The following is a 9,409-nucleotide window of genomic DNA, read 5'->3' on the forward strand; positions in this document are numbered from 1 at the left end:
TTACCGATAAAGGTTTTTTTCATACTGAACTACTTGGCAGAATTGTTAATTATTAATTCTATTATTAATTGACGATTCTCTGCCCTTATTCTTGTATATTTTATATATATATATATATATATATATATATATATATATATAAATGAGAATGTATGTCTGTGTGTGTGTTTGTGTGAATCCCTAAAACTCCAGAACTACACAACCAATTTCATTCAAATTTTACACATGCCTTACTTAGGGTCCCGGTTGTGTTTTAGTCAAAAAATGTTTTTAACTTCTTGCATAGTTCGAGCCCACAGCAACATAATATCTCCTCCACTATTTAAGTATTACGTGTCAAAAGTGAAACAAAAACACTCGTGTCAAATACTTTCTCTTTAAAAATGAAACTTTTCCACTATTTCAGTATAAAAACTGAAACAATCACATTTCGATACTGTAATTTTGGAGGGATAAATTTACATTGCATACGAAAATACAGACATATTATCACAGTACGTTATTAAACACTCACAGATCTACGCATACATACCTAACGACTGACATGCGTGAAGTGTCAATACGAAATATTATTTTCATTTCCTTTGAAACAATACACATTTACTGTTCCATTACTGATAAATAATAAAATCGAACGAAAAGAATGGTGATAAATCAAAAGGTGGAATGGCGTCTACTCGAACCCCACACTCCAGTTAACGTCATTGAACGTTTTTAGAAAAAAAAATTTTTTGACATGTTTTATTTTATTTTTGTCTCTTTCTCCTTGTGGTAAATATTTTTCTAACTATTTGCTTGAAAAAACATACTTTTCTTTATTTTAAACAACTCATTATAATTACTTTTACGATATGCCTAAATAAAAACCATCGTTATAGATCAGCATTTCTCAACCTTATTCGCGATTTGGCTTCCCTTGGACATTGAAAAAATTTATTTCGGCTCCCCTGTGTTGATGAAAAATTTAATCCAGCTTCCCATGTATCTGAGATAGACCGGCTGGCCCATGACAAATCTGATAAAAGGTGGGGACCCGCAGAACTACCAGCTCACGAACTGCATCTGAAAGTTGGCGCGCCAATCATGCTGCTAAGGAATTTAGATACTCCAATAATGTGCAATGGTACGCGGATGATTATCAAAAAATTGTGCTCCCGAGTTCTGTAAGCAACAATCTTGAATGAACCGGCCGCTAGCTAAGACATACTTATAACTACCATGTCCCTTACCCACTCCGTTACGACCTACAAGATTAAACAGATGCAATTTCCCATCAAACTCTGCTTTCCCATGACAATCAACAAGGCGCAGGGACAATCAGTGCAAGGGGTAGGTTGGAATCTGACAGAGCAATTATTCTCACATGCACAGCTGTACGTTGGCTGTCCCCATGGTCTTTCTATTTGTGCACCCGAGGGAAGGACGAAGAATGTTGTCTACCAAGAGGCACTCCAATGATAACAACGGCAACTTCAACTGCCCCAATTTCAACTCCGCAATTTTTTCATCGTCCTGCCAGCCCACGTAAGTCCAGTCTTGCTTTTCTCTCCTTACTAATTCACCATGACATTCTTTTTTTTCTACCAAGATCCGTCGCCCAAACACCACTTCGTCTCCACTTCTTCCTCTTTTTTATGTCTTCGTTTCTCTCTTCGCGTCGTTCTCTAACCGGGTGAAACTGGGCTTAACTGCTAGTATATATATATAAGATTGTGTAGGCACGGTTGTGTGGTTAACAAGCTCGCTTTGCAACCACATGGTTTCGGGTTCAGTCCCACTGTACTTTGTTGAAGGGTTCACCCGAAATGTCAGGCTACTTTTCTTTTGTATCGGTGTAACTATTTAAAAAAATATTTTTACATTTCGTCCACCACTTTTTGAAATTTGGTATACCTGTTGTAACCTCTCACGTTGTCCGACTGTCCAGCTCCCCTTGTTCCGTTTTTGCTATTTCTACTTATGATATGATATATGATGTATATGATATGATATATATATGATATGCACGCTTTGAACTCTTTGGAAAATTCGGGAAACTCCGGCTTCATGGGTATATATGGACTCAAGGCAGACATTTCCTAACTTCTTGAAAGTTTTGTTTTGCAAGCTCAGAACTGAACTATCTGAATTAATAACCTACTGAACTAGACTGAATGTTCTAAGTTTAAATATACATGCTTTGTAGTGTTTCTCGGAACACAATTTCAGTTTATATGTTAATTTTCTGGAATGTATCCTCAATGTTAATTAAACACCCATTGTGTAATGAAAGTAGTGCTTTAAGCATTCCTCGAAGAAACATTTTATTACACTATTGCTCGTGTCTTTGCCCCCAATATTTATTTCCATCTGAATTCTAAATTATCAACGAAAACACGTTTGTAATGCTTCCCATTACGATTTAGGAGCTATTCCTCCTTGGCTGTTTAGCAATTTCACTATCTTTCCTGATGAATAAATTGATTTCACTTTGGTTCACACTGTCATATGTTTTTGACATTTTGTTTTTCATTCAAAATTTTTGATTGAAATTCTGAGAATTTAAACTAGTTTAAACAATGCATTTCATCGACAAACACCTTGTTGGAGAGAATTCATAGAATCAAGTTCTGAGAAAAGTATTTATAAAGTTTATATTTGCTTAGTTTACAATTGTCTTCATGCTTTTATATTTTATTATTTTTGCTAAGTGTGTTATTAAGATGCATATCATCTAAAAAAACAAAAACCACCTTTTAACATTATAAAAATCGTATTCTTGGGTAATATTTGTGCATATCTAGTAGTGTATGTTGTTGAGTTAAACTAAATCCAATAAAATGTTTTTAATTATGAGTTAGCATTGTTCCTACCAGATACTGGTCAATAATCTTTTCGAGCAAGGTTTGAGATATTGTATTATTTATACTTTCACACGATTTTAGCAACAGAGAATTAAAAAATTCAACTGGTGATCGAAAATGCCAAGCGACCTCCGTCATCTGCTGCTTATCTCTTACTTTGACGTCTACCTGAAGAGATTAATATTTACAGTCATGCACTTTAAGACAGAATACGCAAGTAATTCTATAATCAATTACTAGAGTAGATATTATACGGCTTACTGATTTTATAATGTAAATTATCAATCATTGTTCAAATATTTGAAGTTTCGCTGAAAAAAGAAAATTAATTTTCACGTATCTAGTGACATTCTCGGAACATTATCCCATTATCACGGCATCGTGAACACCTGATTTTATTTCCTGAAAATTTCCATAAATATGTTATTTTATGCACCTGCTGGCATTATTTTCAAATCTCAACAATCTTGTATGATATTTCACAGGAACGGCAGAGCCTTATTCTCTTAATGAACATCCTTACCATTTTGATTTACTTTTTCCGTTTATATACCTTTCAGCTGGTGTAATATTATTTAAGAATTAATATATGGCTCATATGGCTTTAATAATTGGAAATTATATACACTTATAGGAGGTGAAATGGTATAACTATTTAGACTCTCCACGGCTTGTGAAATTCCTGTTTGAACTACTATCGATCAAATCCTGTAGAAAGCATGTGAGTAGAAAAGTGATTCAAAAGTACTAGAAGTTCTCGTTAGAGAATGATTTAGTATGGAAAGTGTCTGCGAAACAGACATAGTAAAAGTAACAAAAAGATATGGACCTCAGTTAGGACTAATTCAATTAAGAAGAGACCGTTGAAGTAGCGAGAGATAAGGTTGAGATAATACGTTGTGGCCGGTGGCAGTAGCATGATTTTTTTACGAATAAGTTAAATGGCTTTCCTTTGAATGCAGTCGAGAATAATCGTGTGTAGCAGCATTAGCAGTCTAAATATAAGAGTACTATAATGTGGATAAAATATAAATTTTAGCAATATGTTTGTGCAAAGCGATTGGGCTGTACAAAACTGCTTTTTCACATGATTGTTACATCTTGCCGATATGCTAAGGCGGTTCCATAATGTTTGAATAATCTGTGCATCAATAAAAGATACGAGAGAAGACAGCAAGAGATACTGACTGTACGAAATAGCATAAGTTTCTATGTTTGTGCCAACCGTATTCGTTGGAATTGTAAGAAAATGGAATGGAATTTTGGGCAGTGATATCACAAATGAGGAAGTCCAGACCAGAAAGTATCATTTTAACAACATCTGTTGGTTGGAGGGATTCAGGAATCAGTCGTGATAGAAGATGAATTTAAAGGAGTCAAAACGGATTTAGCCAGTGTAAGTGATAGTCATTGTTTCTCTTATTCAGAGTAATTGCACAGCAGATTTTATGTAAGAGCAGATACCACCTTCGAGAGCGAAATTCGAATATATGGAAAAGCTTGTACAAAATATTTGAGTTTGAATTAGCGAATGAGAGATATGTATCAGAAGGTAATAATATTTGGAATTCACATGTTTCTATGAGTTGATTGGTAAGATTAAACCTTGGTGTTTATAGTCGGTACGGAAAGCAAATGACATCTTCATAATATAGCCGCAGTAATAATATAGAACTGGAGGATTTGCAGTCAGGAAAAGCTAATTCATGGACATTTTTAGATGTTTCTCTGACCGGAAGCTTTTGCAATGAAGTAAAATCTTGTCTCTTCATACAATTCATCAGACAAAATGTTGGCAAAACAGTAAAGTATGACTGCAAAATATCATTTGTATATAATTAAGATACCATAACATTAAAAGTTAGACTTTCTGCGGACAGAAAAACTCTGTAAATAAGTATTATATCTTAAGAAAAACAGTATAATGTTCCACAATATATTTGAGCGATGAATTTGACACATCACAGTATTCACACCTTAGGAAGTCCTATGCGTTTAGATTATAATGCATGGGAATTTTTGAAGTTCGAACTACTGAGAAGTATCACATTCGAAATGTCTTACCCTCTGCAGACATCTGGATAAAACTCTGCTGACTATCAGAAACATTTAAAATATGTTCTCACGCCTAAATATATGTTCTCACGCCTAAATATATGTTCTCACGCCTAAATATATGTTCTCACGCCTAAATATATGTTCTCACGGAGTAGGGAATCCATCATAGCTTAGTCCCTTCTACACCTTAGATAATACGCTTTTATGCTAGTAGCCTCGTAGAGGGGGCTACTAGCATCAACAGGGGATACACACATACGTATATACATACATGTGTGTATGCACATAGGTATCTGTAGGAGTTTGTGCATGTGTTTCCCTCCCGTTCTTTTAGAAGTATTCTTTTTAAACCTAAAACAATCTAAGGGACTTAATTTGACTTTCAATGTACCTTATTCATGCACATTATTTCTCACTTTGGTTAATATATTTTTTTTTTTTTACCGTTCATTCTCGCTACTTATCTGTAGCTAGACGAGTACATCGCCTGAATATTTGTTGTTACAACCAAAAATTGCATCCTCCCTGAATAGAATTGATTTGTATCTTCACGGACCTTAACTAGTCATTTTAGTATTTTTTATAAAGACCACTTTTAACTCTTCTATAAACTGAGTTCTCTATACTTGTTGAAAATTATCCATGTAGTAATTACGCGTGTGTATAATCATACGTGTGTGTGTGTGTGTGTTCACACACACCTTAATGTCTTTTGGCAATTTAACATTAAACTGAAACCTTATTCAATATTTTTTAGTAGTGTATATGCTTATTTTTGTTTTACAAAGAAAAGGTTGAGGGTGATTTTTGTGTATGTATTTATGGTTGTGCATTTCAATTGCAAAAACATGGAAAATCCCCAACTGGAATCGTTCCCTTTGCCATAGGTACTACAAAGAAACGTAATACCTGTTGGATGTGTGGAAGGGTCTTTCTTTAAGTAAAGACAAACGAAATGCAATTGGTAAGGAGTGACACTATTTGAATTGATAAAGAACCTACTACTACTACGACTACTACTATTGCTGCTTCTGGTGTTGCAAGTAGTAGTGGTAGTAAGTTCAGTATTCGATCTATTTAAGGTTCAATTATATGTTACATGGGTCGGCAAGAGAGCAGAACGAAAATGAATTAAACATATTTCCGGTTTTCTGTTGTTAACCATCTTAACTGCACTAACCCTCTTAATAGCTTCATAGATCTTTACATTATTCGGTATAGACTTCTTACAACATTCACTGATTAATTTAAATGTAGCTAGAATAGTAAATATTAGGTTAAATGATTCAAAACGTATACTCGTTGCGCGATGTATTCAAAGCAAATACAGTGAAGATTTACAATGGATACGGCGAATAGAATGTGTTATGATGGCAATTCCGTCACGTAAAACTAATTGATTCGTCCATCAGACAATAGACTTAAGTTCGCAAATGAAATTCAGAAATAGCTTCTTGTTACGACAAATTGTTGAATATAAACTAAATTGTATGTGTTGATGTGCATTCGGGTAATAAAAATACGACTAACAATGATTGCTTCTAAACACAGTATTTGATACAAGGAGAGAGGGAGCTTCACCGAGATTATCAGCCCCATTACTTAGCTGGTTCTTTATTTCACTGAGCCTGAAGGAGAAATTGAAGATTGCCTCCGTGAAATTTGAACTTAATTCTGACGGAATTGTATTGCAAAAGCAAATCTACTCTGTCTTCATTTGAGGCTGACCGCAGATTGGTGGCGAATAGTGGAATCGAATATCTTCTCTAAAATCACAAATGTAAATTTTGCTCACTGAGATTTGTGCCACACATTGAAGTTAAGTAATTTTTAAAAAATTCAATTTACTTTCTTTATTTAATTATTTAGAAAAGCTTGCAAAACCTCTGAGTAGCTCCTGCAGTTTCTCCTGAGGCAAAGCATCTCTGATACTTTATTTCACCTATCCTTTTATTTTATTTTTATTACTTAAGGAATGGACAATCTAAACCTATTTGGTGATGGGGTTCAGGGGCGAAGTACTTCTACAAAAGTATTACCTATGTGATAACTGTAACTAACTTTAGCAACGTTAACGTACCAAGCAGTGTTAAGTCGGCGTTTTAACTACGACTCGTATCAACATAATCAAAGTAGTATACATTTTTAATGCCAGTCTTACATTCTAACTGATGATTGGTTAATTAGAGGCATTTTATCATTTGAAACTCTTTTCCGTCTTTTCATTTCAACAGAATTCTAATTGTATTTGTATTTCAACGAAATCCTATCACGCGTATTAGTGTCAGAAAAGACGAAACCATGCAGTCGAGGTATCTGCATTTCTTTTCTCTTACCGAAGCCTTTTAACTGTCTTGTATTAGATTAGCCAGCTTATAAAATAAAGTTAAGTTAAAGTTTATGAGCTACTTTCCATGAATTCATTTTTTTTTGTCAATTTATTATTTTTTAAACTTATATTTAATAAGTTGATATTACAAGTTGGAGATTGAATGTAAAATTTCATGTTAGCAAACATAAGATTTGTATTTCAAGCTCGGTCTCTTATTTCAATAGATATACAAACTGATTATATCTGTCAGTATTCTTCAGAAATGAAGTGACACTGCTACACATTACATTTACTGGTAAATGACTTTTAACTCGATCTACCTTGGAATTTCTGCTACTATATTTCTACATCATATAAATTCAAGTGTTATGCTTTAGGTAAGTTAGTGGAACTTCAATAGACTGCAAACCAGTATATTCGCATAAAAACCTTAAAATTATGTTTTGCTTTGATCCAGAGAGAGGACGTATGGACATTGGCAGAGAAAAGCAAAAAAGGAAGAAAGCTCAGTACGAAATGGAACCCCAATCCACCCTACCCCCTCTCAGACCCACCTTCTCCCCACAGACACCAAACCCACCCATTCTCTTCCTTCACAAAATAAAAAGAAAAAAAGAGAAACTGACACAAAATACAAAAACTTCCCTTCCCAGTGAAACAGGATATGTATGCATTTTAACGAAAGATGCACAGGAGGAACTGATCAATGCGGTGACTGGCTGGAGAACGGCAAAATATGTAGATATGGAAGGACAGGCAAGTGTAGTAGGTTGGGACATGTGTCTGTTGATGTCGCAACTTCAAAGGGATGTAATTGTTAAATATAAAAGGGGATATAAGTGTTGGAAGACGGACATAGATATAAAAAGGATACCGGCAAGAATAGGGTACGAGGAGCTACGGGAAAACTTTAATCTAGACGTTCTAAAAGTATCAGGACTTAAAAAGAAGTGATGTGGCTAGGAGTGGGGCTAGCAGCTCATTTTCATGAATCATACATATCATAATTAAATTGTTTTTTATTTTAATTTTTTGTTATATGTCCCCACATGTGTTTGTATTGTCTCATCTGTGTTGGCCCCTTGTGGGCAATAAAAAATCCACTTATTCTTAGTGCAAGTCTTGAAGAGTGCAGTTCGATTTTTAACAATTATTTTTTCAAAGCTATGTAGTGAAACTACTTCCCGCCATTAGATACAAACTACTATCGCCATTACATACAATCTTCTCATTTAAATATAAATAAACGCGAGCGTAGTAGAGAACCCATTCCTTGTCATCACGTGACTGATTATTATTCGCATCGGCAACTTCTTCGAACCGTTCCCGCCAGAACGCAAACTGACCAATCACAGCCCCTAATAAGGTCACGTGATAGTATTAAACTGAAGCCTTCGGGAGCCAATAGTTTGTTATAAATAGCTTTAACTCGGCGGCCAAATTTGTCTCGGTCCAGTTTCTCTTAGAGACTGTTCCGTGTACCACACGACAGCAGCAGCAGCAGTTCCAGCGACCACTTCAACAGTTTCGTCCAGCCAACGATGACCACCGCCGTCGCCATATCAGCAACACGTTTCTACGACTACTACCAAGGAGCCTCAATCACCACCAGCGTCAACACGACTTACTATGTACACCAAACCTCCGCGGCACATCTCTCTCTTCGATTCTGTTAGGTGACTCAGCTTCACCACGATAAATAAACAGACAAGATTCTCAGCCAGCGACGAACATCTGTATAACAAGAATCACGGCCCGGCATCGATGCCACGACATCACAACTAGTGATCAGTTCTGCCACAATCAGCCTCCCCAACTTCACATACAGAACTTTTCCTAGAGTGTACTAAAGAACTGGTATAATTGCTCACGTGTTATTGACTCTTTCTATTTGCTGTAATAACTCACACACATGTATCACTCACATACACACTTTTCTTTGTATGACGACCTGTCTTTGATTGTGTTCTTATATGTCGCATTCACACTCTCACACAGACATACATCTTTAACGCTACAATAAATATCTCTGTTATTAATCTAATACGGTTGTGGTCTTTCATTACTGGTCATCTATGTTATCGTCGTATAACATATCATGTATATCATCATTTGATATAATATTGTGTGTTCGACCGTGTGACACGTTTAAATAAAAGGAGTCCTCTGTTTTTCC

The 9,409-nt window shown here is 35.3% G+C and overlaps 1 long non-coding RNA gene across 2 annotated transcripts; it reads left to right on the plus strand.

Moving 5' to 3' along the window:
* The first annotated feature begins 528 nt into the window (after positions 1 to 528).
* Positions 529 to 8,856, plus strand: LOC149136904 (uncharacterized). 2 transcript variants are annotated; one of them, XR_016238473.1, is made up of 3 exons: positions 601 to 1,524; positions 7,136 to 7,213; positions 7,691 to 8,856. It is a non-coding gene; the product is annotated as an uncharacterized LOC149136904 (long non-coding RNA). The 2 variants fall into 2 exon arrangements; XR_016238476.1 differs by lacking the exon at positions 7,136 to 7,213 and having other exon boundaries at positions 529 to 1,524.
* The last annotated feature ends 553 nt before the right edge of the window (positions 8,857 to 9,409 follow it).

The sequence above is a fragment of the Octopus bimaculoides genome, chromosome 2 (genome assembly GCF_046866305.1).
Source record: "Octopus bimaculoides isolate indiv1 chromosome 2, ASM4686630v1, whole genome shotgun sequence".
In the NCBI taxonomy this organism is placed as follows: domain Eukaryota; kingdom Metazoa; phylum Mollusca; class Cephalopoda; order Octopoda; family Octopodidae; genus Octopus; species Octopus bimaculoides.